Raw genomic sequence first — 12,674 nt, 5'->3', positions numbered from 1 at the left:
GGTGTAGAGGAAGTGAGGGACCTTGGAGTGTATGTCCACAGATCCCTGAAGGTAGCAGGACAGATCGATAAGATGGTAAAGAAGGCATATGGAATCTTTTCCTGTATTAGCTGAGGTGTAGAATATAAAAGCAGGGAGGCTATGATGAACTGTATAAATCATTAGTTAAGCCACAACTTGAGTACTGTGTGCCATTCTGGTCACCTCATTACAGAAAGGATGTAATTATACTAGATAGGGTACAGAGGAGATTTACGAAGATGTTGCCGGGACTGAAAAAAGGTAGCTATGAGGAAAGATTGGATAGGCTGAGGTTGTTCTCTTTGGAAGGGAGATTTGATTGAGATGTATAAAATTGAGAGGGGTCTTGATCGAGTGAATGGGAGGGCCTCTTTACCTTCGCAGAGGGGTCAGTGCCTGGGAGCATAGATTTAAAGTGATTGGTAGAAGGATTAGAAGGGAGGTGAGGAAAAAAAATTTTCACCCAGAGGGTGGTAGAGTCTGGAACTCCCTGTCTGAGGGTAGTTGAGGCAGAAACCCTCAAACTCATTTAAAAGGTGCTCGGATGTGCACCTGAGATTCAGTAACCTGCGGGATAACAGACCAAATGCTGGAAAGTGCAGTTAGGATGGGTGGCTCCTTTTTCGACTGGCGCAGACCTGATGGGCCAAGTGGCCTCTTTCTGTGCCGTAAACTTTCTATGATTCAAAATTGTCCTTTTGTATGGATTTATCCACCTGCACTTAAACATTCAAGCAATTATGTACTTGAACCACTAGGTCTCTCATTCCCATCAATTCCCTAAGGTGGATGTAAAGGATGCCATGACATTGTTCCTTAGTGTCTTGGCCAATACTTTTCCCTTAACCAACTTCACTAAAACGAGTAATAAAATAAAAGCAAAATACTGTGGATGCTGTAAATCTGAAATAAAAAACAAAGTGCTGGAAATACTCAGCAGGTCTGGCAGCATCTGTGAAACAGACCTAAAATGTTAACTCTCTCGCTCCACAGATGTTGCCAGACCTACTGAGTATTTCCAGCACTTTCTGTTTTCAGTAAAAGGATTATCTGGTTTGTCTTTTGCTGTTGTTGAATATTTTGCAGTTTGTAAATGGTTGCCATTTTCCCCTGCACTACAATAATGACTGCACTGCAAAACAACTTCATTAGTGAAGTGATTTGAAATGTCCTCAAATCAAGGCGCTATATAAATGCAAGTTCTTTTTTCCAGTATATGCTAGCATTACTGCTTTTTCCTTCCAAAAAGAATTACCTGACAATTCTGCCAAGTTAAGTTGCATCAAGCGCACATCTATCCATTCTGCTAGCATGGTTATGTAAACTTAAAAAAACTTAAGTGACAGTGAATCTTTGTTTCATCCATCTGCCCAAGCAATAATGTACCTTCCCGTTATGAAAATTTTCTGCATCTGTTCATGTGGTTAAAATTCCTGTGGCACATGTTGAAAATGCTCCTTGATTTTTTTTTAACCTCTAGGGTTAAGCCTGTAATCCATTGAAAACTCCCAGTGTGCATGGCTGGATGGTGTTGTTTCAATCAGAATAACTTCATTAGTAGATTAATTTTAGACTGCAGTTGAAAGCTGAAAGAATCTCAGTACCCCTCCCTCACAGATGTAATGGTTAAAATGTGTGTGGAACAGAGAAGAAACTTGCTGAAGAAATCATAAGTATATGAACATTTTTACACTACAAGCATTCATCTGCATTTGTTATTCTGCTATTTTGAAGAGACTGTTAAGATCAATGAGTGGTTAATCTAATCCACAGATTGCAGCAAGTAGGCTAATTGTAACCCTGTTAGTCATGCAATTGTGTTAAAGCAGATTACTGAACAAGCACGGCAACTGGATCATAAGGGACAAGGTCTGCTGGGAGAAAATACTGTGAAACTGCTGGGAAAGAGAAACCTGACAGTGTAATAGTGATTACTGCCTTTTTCAATTAAATAAGCTTTTAAAATGATCCTTTGTTTTAGAATCCAAAACAGAACTCTTTTGGATCTTTCAAATTGCTTTAAATGAGGAATGTGATGGACAACATGGATTTTATTTTAACTTGTTTTTAACTCCAGGTGTTTGTAAAAGAAGCTGTAATTGCCTCTCCTTCTGTTTCAGCAGCGTATTTTCAATCAATTTAACAGTTTCCATTGCATATTTGGGACATTCTGCAACATATCCTAGTAATGGTATCCAATCTTCTTTTCACTTTGTGCCCACAAAACATGTATTGCTTTTTCCTTACAGAAGGAAATTGTGGCATGCAAAATGGAACTTTGAAGTAACATGGACAACATGCACATTGGACCAATATTGCAAACCATTTGTATTAAATTTTCTGATTTTAAGTAAGAGTAAACAAACTTTTTGTCAGAGAATTGCACAGATGTACAACACAGAAACAAACAATTTTGCCCAACCAGTCCGTGTTGGTAGTTATCCTCTACACCAGCAGTAGTCTAATCACATGTACCTGTCCCATTCCCATATCCATTTATCCCCCATCCTTCAATCAAAATTCCTGATTAAGTAAGTAACACTCAGTTATATGTCCTCTTTTAGACATTTATTATCATGGTGTTCTATTTATATTTTCTGTCTCTTTATATACTGTTTTGAGGGTTTCCATTTAAAATTGACAATGTATTCCATTTTAAAAGGAAGATACTCATAAATAACCTGAAAAGTCATGTCAGACCCTGTTTTGAGACACTGATGGCTCAGCATCAGGTCTAAGTGGCAGATGGTTGATTCTAGAATGTAAACAATATTAAAAAAGGGCACTGACATCAGAGAATGTTTTTTCAGTTGATACGGAGGCAAGAATAGACTCGTCAGTTGGCAATCCAATTACATTTAAATAGAACAGGCTGTAAATTTGAATCCTATTATACATTACTGAGAAACGTATCATGTAATAACGGTCTATTTGTAATTATGTAGTTTAATTACCAAGATTTCTTAACTGCAATCACCCTCATTGATATAATGTATGAAGACAAATGCAACCTAAACTCCATTGTTAAAATGCCATCTTCAATATGCACATCTTCTTTGGCCTCCTTATCTCGAGAGACAATGGGTAAGCACCTGGAGGTGGTCAGTGGTGTATGGAGCAGCGCCTGGAGTGGCTATAAAGGCCAATTCTAGAGTGACAGGCTCTTCCACAGGTGCTGCAGAAAAATTGTTTGACGGTGCTGTTACACAGTTGGCTCTCCTCTTGCACCTCTGTCTTTTTTCCTGCCAACTGCTAAGTCTCTTCAACTCGCCACACTTTAGCCCCGCCTTTATGGCTGCACATAAAAGCAGTGTTTTACAATGGAGAAGCGTAGTGTTTCTCTTGTAGGAGGAAAGGATGTTGTTCTGTGGATGTGGTTACTAATAATGAGCAGTAATGCAGACAGCATCTTGATAAATTGTTAATGTCAGTGATAGAAATAAATTGAACCTTTGCTAAAAGAGCACATAACAAAACATCTAGAGATGAATATAAAATAGCTTGAATTTCTACAATGGTGCTTGTTAAACAACCTTATTGAATTCATTGAACAAATAGCAAAGAGTGGTTGAGCAATACTTTGGATACAGTAGAAATGGACTTCCAGAAGGCCCTTAAGGCACCATATAAGAGACTCGCTCATGACAAACGTCAGGGCATGCTGAGTTGGGTCAGGTCACAGAATGTTATAAAGATGGTGGCAAAACAGAAAAGACACTAGGAGTTAAGGGAAGTTTCTCAAATTGGCAGAAAGTGAGAAGTGGTATCCTGTAGGGATCTGTGCTGAGACTACTGTTCGCCATATGCATAAATGGATAGGGCTCAGAAATTGAAAGTATACCAAAATATGCAGATGATATCCAGTTGAAGAGTATAGTTAATAACATGGATGACTGCACCAAAATATAGGAAGATGTGAACAGGCTTGCAGTGTGGGTGATGGTAAATTAAATTAAATATAGTAATGTCTGAGGTTTTTCTCTTTTTGAAAAATAAGGAGACCCCATTTTCCTCTGGAAGGTAAGAAACTAAATGGGGTAGAGGGGCCAAGAGATCTGTGAATACAGCTACATAAAATTGCTAAAAGTGGCAACATTTGTTAAGGTCATAGAAAATGCAAAAAAGTACTGAGTTTCATTTCAAGATTAACTTCTTCTTGCTTTTGTATTTAAAGTTCATAAACTTTAGTTCAACCAAATTTGAAGTACTTATGCTGTTCTGTTTTCTATACTAAAAAAAGGAAATGGAAGTGCTAGAGAAAGTGGAGAAAAGATTTACAAGGATGTTACCAAAATTAAGAGAGGGCATCTATCAGGAAAAACTGAGCAGGTTAAGTCCCTTATCTGGAAAAAAACAAGAAATTGTAAGAAACCTGATAGAGGTCTTTAAATTATGAATATGTGCAATAGGGTGGAGAAATGGTTTGCATTTGTGGGCGAGTTCAAGACAAGGGGTCATAAATATATGTAGCCAGTAGCAAATCAAATAAATTATGAGCAGTGTTTTTTTTTTGCATAGTGATGAGAATGACAAACCTTTGACAGGCTGGAAGACCGAATGGATCAGGGTTTTTAGTTGCATCATGGATGTCTGTTAGAGTCTGCTAGGACTTCTGAAGATCAATTATGCTACTGAGCTACAGAAAGATAGTGAGGGCAATTGTGCAGTGGGAATGGAACATGGTGCCATATATCAGGGTGGCTGAATATCTTGACTCCTGTGACCCCCTGAATCAATGCCAGCCCTAGTGCCAGAAAGCCAGCTGCAGCCAGGCCCCTTCAGGCTCATTTTTCTTGTAGTTGGCAACCATGGATATCTCAAGGCCTTGACTGAACCATAGCAACCTTCCACCTTTTGTGTTACAGCTATGGGGGTAGCACTTCATGAAGCATAAGAGTAGTAAGAGAGCACTTAAAACGAGCATAAGGGGTTCACACCAAGGTAATAAGTGTGTATGTGACGGTAAAATGATGATCTGGAAGGGTGGGAAAGATGCTGAATATGTTTATTAATTCAGGAGAGCAGGAATTGTTCAGCTAAAGTGGACTACAATGCTCCGATTGATCCATTGATCTGATTTTAACAGTTCAGCCTGAGAGTAGGTGTTTGAGAGGAGGTAAAAGCCAAGTGCTGCAGGAGGTAAATTTTTCACCAAATAGCCAACCTCTTACTTTTTTTTTATTCATTCATGGGATGTGGGCATCACTGGCCAGGCCAGCATTTATTGCCCATCCCTAATTGCCCTTGAGAAGGTCGTGGTGGGCTGCCTTCTTGAACCACTGCAGTCCATGTGGGGTAGGTACACCCACAGTGCTAGCGGTTAGATACAACTGAGTGGCTTGCTAGGCCATTTCAGAGGGCATGTAAGAGTCAACCACATTGCTGTGGGTCTGGAGTCACATGTAGGCCAGACCAGGTAAGGACAGCAGATTTCCTTCCCTAAAGGACATTAGTGAAGCAGATGGGTTTTTACAACAATCGACAATGGTTTCATGGCCATCATTAGACTAGCTGTTTAATTCCAGATTTATTAATTGAATTCAAATTCCACCTTCTGCTATGGTGGGATTTGAACCCATGGCCCCAGAGCAATACCCTGGGTCTCTGGGTTACTAGTCCAGTGACAATACCACTACACCACTGCCTCCCCCATTGTGCAGAGGCAAAGAATATGGGGTGGTTGGCGGGGTGCTGGGGGGGACAGGAGATGGTGGTAGTGCTGACGGAAGATTGCCACAATATAAAAGCTTCAAGGAAACTTCCAGAAAAGTGGCACAGACCTGCAAGACGTGCTGCTAGTGATCATATACCAGTTGTAGATTCATAGAGTGGAAAAGCTTGTAATTCCTGAAGGCCGTGTAGTCATGTGAAGGAGCCCCCAGGGCAAGGTTGGTGCAGTGTATGATGCCCTAGACTTGGGGAAAACCCACAATCTCTGCAAACCCCAAGACCCAATCCAACACTTTCCAATTGTCTGCAATAAAGGCAAACGTGGTATCAGTCACTTAATGCGAGCATGAACTGCAGGCTGTTTTTTTTATTATTTATTCATGAGATATGGGCATCGCTGGCTAGGACAGCATTTATTACCCATCCCTAATGACCTTCGAGAAGGTGGTGGTGAGCTGCCTTCTTGAACTGCTGCAGTCTGTGTGGGGTAGGTACACCCACAGTGCTGTTAGGGAGTTCCAGGATTTTGACCTAGATATGTCCTCTGGCAGCCCAAAAAGGGCTTTATTGGTGTTTGTGAAGCTCTGGCCAAGTTGGTGTTACAAAATAGTAACTACATTACAAAAAGCAGTTGTGAAGCGCTTTGGGACATTCCAAAAATGCAGGGTTTTTTTTAATAAGGGGAAGTACTCAAGACTTTAACCACAACAATGTAGATTTGGTTCTTAATCGCAAGAGGAAACACAATTCTATCACAGCCTCCCAAGAGATATAAAAAGCTTTCTTACACACAGTTTTGGACCTATAAACGCTTTTGAGAGGGTAAGTACACCTCCTCTTTGGCCTCTCTGCAGCAGCAGCTCTGCTCCTTTCTAATGTTGTTGCTTTTCCTCCTGTCAAAATGAAATCTGTCAGAAGGACTCCCATGAAGAAAAAAGTGCACTGGCAAATGCCCTTTGAGGTTTCAGAATGTTCTACACTACAGCAACTGAAAGCACTTTGGGGAGAAAAAAAAACACTATTTTATACAAGCAAAATATCTCCCAAAACATTCTAGAGCTTTACCTGAGAACAACTGAGGATCAATTTTAAATATTACTGAAAATAGCCACATCGTGGCATAATGTCCATAGATTGTGTAGCATTTACAGCATAGAAATGGGTCATTCGATCCAAATGATCGAGGAGTATTTATGCTCCACATGAGCCTCCTCCCACTTTCGTTACTTAATTTCATCCTATCAATATATCCTTCAATTCCTTTCTTCCTCATGTACTTATCTAGCTTCTGCTTAAATGCATCTATACTAATAACTTCAGCTACTCCATGTGATAGCAAGTTCCACATTCTCACCACTCTGAGTAAAGTTTCTCCTGAAATCCTTATTTGGCTTATAGCAGGATCAGGAACATTGGCACATACAGAAATGATGTTGGGTTGTAACTACATCGTCAGACTCTGATTTGCATTTATTAATTTGACTTCTGGCAGGAGCTATGATTACATAGATCAAAGTTAAACCTGAAAATCAGAATGGGGAAAAAGTCAAGTGGTATGTCTTCAGTTCAACTGTATGTACAGTTTAACCCCACTATTAGGTGTTAACAGGGGTAGGAATACAAAAATAACTCTGCCCCACTCTCTTTCCCCCCCCCCCTCCCCCTCCCCTCCTCCTCTTCCGATGTCAACATTTAAGAATATGTTTGATTTGTGGAAGGGAATGGGGCAGGCGCATGGATTTGGGTCTGCTGCTCATGTGGAAGATAAACAACACAATCTGGTACAAACTGGTTGTTTACCTCCTGTAATTTCTATGTAATGTTCATGTCATGATAATCAAAAGTAGTTTGGCCCCATTTGCTCTTGTTTCCAATGACCAGATCACCCATAGCAGCAGAGAGTTGGAAGAGGTGGCAGTCTTCCAAGCCACTTATGAGGAGGAACTGCTTCAAATCCTGAGGCGCAAAGCCAGCAGATGATGTCAAGATGGTGTGTGGGGGAAAAGGCAGGGTTTGTGATGCAATATTTCTTGCATATTTTCACAGAATTGTTACAGCACAGAAGAAGGCCATTCAACCCGTCATGTCTGTGCTGGCTCTCTGAAAGAGCAGTTTAGCTAGTGCCACTCCCCAGCCTTCTCCCCATCGCCCTGTACATTCTTCCTTTTCAGATAACAATCCAATTCCCTCTTGAATGCCTCGACTGAACCTGCCTCCATCAAACACAGGCAGTGCATTCCAGATCTTGCTGCATGAAAATGTTTTTCCTCGTGTCGCTATTGCTTCTTTTGCCAATTACCTTAAATCTGTTCTCTTTTGTTCTCGATCCCTCCTCCAATGGGAGCAGTTTTTCCTTTTATCTACCCTGTCCAGACCCCTCATGATTTTGGATACCTCTATCAAATCTCCTCTCAATCTTCTCCAAAGAAAACAGTCCCAACTTCCCCAATCTAACCACAAAACTGAAGTTTGTCATCCCTGGAACCATTCTCGTGAACCTTTTCTGCACTCTCTCCAACGCCTGCACATCTTTCCTAAAGTATGGTGCCCCAAACTGGACACAGTACTCCAGTTGAGGCCAAACCAGTGTTCTGTACAGGTTTAACATAACTTCCTTGCTTTTGTCCTCTATTAACCAGCTACGCTCTCAACCTGCCCTGCCACCTTCAATGACTTATGCACATCTGCACCCGCTTTAGAATTTCACCTTTTATATTGGCAGGTGGGGGCCTGCATGACAAGAATGAGGCATATCAATTTCGCCACATGGACATTAAATTTCAAGTTGTTGCTGGGAAGAGAAGGGGTTGCCAAGCCTGGCTGGAAAGACATTTTTGCATATTAACAGACAGTATTTGTAGACAAAAGAACATTCCCTGACCGACCCAATATGCAAAGCCAGAAGTGATTATACCTGTCATGTGACTACCCTGCTGGCCAACTTGGGGAGTTTTAAATTGTAGAGACAATGTTTGAACTGGCAGAAAGCTCTTTGCTCCTGAATTGAGAAGACCTCCACCACTCCTGTCTGCTCCCATCTGTTTCTCACGGAACCTCAAAACTTCCTGCAGATACATGAAACCCAAGAGAGAAAAGTCTCCTACGGTGAACAAGGTTTAAGAAGAATACTGGACCCCAACAAAAACAAGATCTACCTACAGTCAAGGATTCTACAGTGAGCTCGAAGCACAGTTTTAAAAAAAACCCTCTTCAGAGATTGCCTCAAACCTTTCCACTTTATTTTTCTTCTCTTTTCTGTCTATTTAGAAAGTCAAAACGCAATCCATCAGAATCAGCATGGTTTTATGAAGGGTAAATCGTGTTTGACAAATTTGCTAGAATTCTTCGAAGCTGTAACAAGCAAAGTGGATAATGGGGATCCTGTAGATGTAGTTTATCTGGTCTTCCATTTGATAAGGTGCCGCACAAAAGGTTAATACACAAGGTAAGTTCACATGGGGTTAGGGGCAATTTATTAGCTTGGATAGAGGATTGGCTAACCAACAGAAAACAGAGTCAAGATAAATGCGTCTTTTTCTGGTTGGCAAGATGTAACTAGTGGGGTGCCACAGTGTTCGGTCTTCGGGCCCCAACTATTTACAATCTATATAAATGACAGGGATAGAAGTTACTATAGCCAAATTTGCAGATGACACTAAAATAGGTGGGACAATAAGTTGCAATAAAGAAACAAGAAATCTACAAATGGATATGGATAGATTAGATAAATGGGCCAAAATTTGGCAGATGGATTTTAACGTGGATAAGTGTGAGGTTATCCATTTTGGTTGGAAGAATAGAAAGGCGAATTATTATCTAAATGGAGAGAAACTTCAGAGTGCTTCGGTGCAGAGGGATCTGGGTGTCCTCGTGCATGAATCGCAGAAAATGAGTTTGCAGGTACAGCAGGTGATAAGGAAGGTAAATGGAATTATGGCATTTATTGTTAAAGGAATAGAATATAAAAGTAGGAAAGTGTTGCTGCAACTGTACAAGGCATTGGTGAGACTGCACCTGGAGTACTGTGTACAGTTTTGGTCCCCTTACCTGAGAATGGATGTAGTTGCATTGGAGGCAGTTCAGAGGATGTTCACTAGATTGATTCCAGAGATGGGGGACTTGTCTTATGAAGAGAGATTGAGCAGTTTAGGCCTTTACTCTCTGGAGTTTAGAAGAATGAGAGGAGATGTAATTGAGGTATATAAGATGATTAAGGGGATTTACAAAGTAGACATAGAGAGGATGTTTCCTCTTGTGGAGCAATCTAGAATGAGAGGTCATAGTTTTAGGATAAGGGGTAGCAGATTTCAATCCGAGATGAGGAGAAATTACTTCTCTCAAAGGGTCGTGAATCTGTAGAATTCACTACCCCAGAGTGCGGTGGATGCCGGGATATTGGGTAAATTTAAGGAGGAGATTGACCGATTTTTAATTAGAAATGGGTTGAAGGGTTATGGAGAAGAGGCAGGAAAGTGGCGTTGAGGCCAGGATGAGATCAGCCATGATCGTATTGAATGGCAGAGCAGGCCCGAGGGGCTGAATTGCCTACTCCTGCTGCTAGTTCTTATGTATTTGCATGTGCGTATCACGTATGCATGCTAGCGTGGAGCGCGGCATGTAGCCGTAGGCGTTAACCGAATTAAGTTTAATAAAATTTCACCTTCTTTAAACCTATGAAAGCCTGTTTGTGCTTGTTTCTTTGCCTTATAATTGGAAAGCGTTGAACAAGGATTCACCAAGGAGGAACTAAAACTACAGTGTGTTTAAAAAAAAAACCAAGTTACAGTAAGACCAGGGAACCCTAGACCCCTTTCTCACCTGGTTGTAACAATATTGTCTCTTCACTTTCTTTCCACCAAAATGAATCACTTCACACTTTTCTGCATTAAATTTCATCTGCCACTTGTCTGCCCATTCTACCGACCTCGCTATGTCCTTTTGAGGTTCTACACTATCCTTCTCATAGCTCACATTTCCAAGTTTAGTACCATCTGCAAATTTTAAAACTGTGCCCATACACCAAGGTCTAGGCCATTAATATATATCAGGAACAGCAAGTGTCCTAACACAGACCCTTGGGGAGCTCCACCACAAAACAACCATTAACCACTATTCTTGGTTTCCTGTCACTCAGCCAATTTCATATCCATGTTGCTGCTGTCCCTTTTATTCTATGAGCTGTAACTTTGCTCACAAGTCTGTTGTGTGGCACTTTATCAAATGCTTTTTGGAAAGTTCATGTACATCAGCGTTATCCTGATCAACCTTCCCTGTTACCTCATCAAACAATTCTAGCAAGTTAGTTAAATATGATTTGCCTTTCACAAAGCTGTGCTGGCTTTCCCTAATTAACCCACATTTGCCCAAGTGACTATTAATTTTGTCCCGAAATATCATTTCCAGAAGCTTCCCCACCAACCAGGTTAAACTGACAGTAGTTGCTGGGCTTATCTTTGCACCCTTTTTTGATTAAGGGTGTAACATTTGCAATTCTCTAGTCCTCTGGTACCACCCCTGAATCTAAGGAATACTGGAAAATTATGGCCAGTTCCTCTGCAATGTCCACTCTCACTTCCCTCGGTATCCTTAGATGTATCTCATCCAGTCCTGGTGCCTTATCAACTTTCAAGCTAACCTATCCAATATCTCCTCCTTATCAATTTTAAATCCTTCAAGTGTCTGAATTACATCCTCTTTTGCCATGACCTGCGCAGCATCTCCTTCCTTGGTAAAGACAGATGTAAAGTATTCATTTATACCTCAGCCATGCCCCCTACCTCCAAATGTAAATCCCCTTTTTGGTCCCTAATCGGCCCTGCTCCTCCTTTCACCACCCTTTTACTACTTATATGCCCATAGAAGACTTTTCGATTCTCTTTGATATTAGCTGCCAGTCTCTCTTCATACTCTCTCTCTTTGCTTTTTGACTTCCCCTCTGAACCTTCTATATTCTGCCTGGTTTCTGTTGTGTTATCCACCTGACACCTGTCATAAGCACATTTTTTCTTCTTCATCTTAAACTCTCTGTTTTTCGTCATCCAGAGAGCTCTGGATTTGTTTGCTGTCCCTTTCTCCTTTGTGGGAATATACCTTAACTGTGCCCAAACTATCTCCTCTTTAAAGGTATAAAAACATTTTTCCTCATGTTGCCTTTGGTTCTATTGCCACTCACTTTAAATAGGTGGTTCTCGATCCTTCTGCCAATGGGAACAGTCTCTCCCTTTTACGCTGCCCAGACCCCTCATGATTTTGAACACCTCTATCAAATCTCCTTTCAAACTTCTCTGTTCTAAGGAGAACAGCCTCAGCTTTTCCAATCTATCCACAGACCCTATTCCCAGAACCATTCTCATAAATCTTTTCTGCACCCTCTCTAATGCCTTCGCATCAAGTCAAAGAACAAAGAACAGTACAACACAGGAACAGGCCATTCGGCCCTCCAAGCCTGCGCCAATCTTGATGCCTGCCTAAATTAACACCTTCTGCACTTCCGGGGCCCATATCCCTCTATTCCTTTCCTATTCATGTATTTGTCCAGATGTCTCTTAAATGTCGCTATTGTATCTGCTTCCACCACGTCCCCTGGCAGCAAGTTCCAGGCTCTCACCACCATCTGTGTAAAAAAAACTTGCCTCGCACATCCCCTCTAAACTTTGCCCCTCGCACCTTAAACCTATGTCCCCTAGTAACTGACTCTTCCACCTTGGGAAAAAGCTTCTGACTATCCACTCTGTCCATGCCGCTCATAACTTTGTAAACCTCTATCATGTCGCCCCTCCACCTCCATCGTTCCAGTGAAAACAATCCGAGTTTTTCCAACCTCTCCTTATAGCTGATGCCCTCCAGACCAGGCAACATCCTGGTAAACCTCCTCTGTACCCTCTCCAAAGCCTCCACGTCCTTCTGGTAGTGTTCCAGGTCATAAACTGCATAAAATGTTCTTCCTCTCATCCCCCTGCATCTCTCGCCCAAAACCTTAAATC

The sequence above is a fragment of the Heterodontus francisci genome, chromosome 3 (genome assembly GCF_036365525.1).
Source record: "Heterodontus francisci isolate sHetFra1 chromosome 3, sHetFra1.hap1, whole genome shotgun sequence".
NCBI classification, from domain to species: Eukaryota; Metazoa; Chordata; class Chondrichthyes; order Heterodontiformes; family Heterodontidae; genus Heterodontus; species Heterodontus francisci.
The sequence above is the reverse complement of the archived record's forward strand: the minus strand, read 5'-3'. Positions refer to the sequence as shown.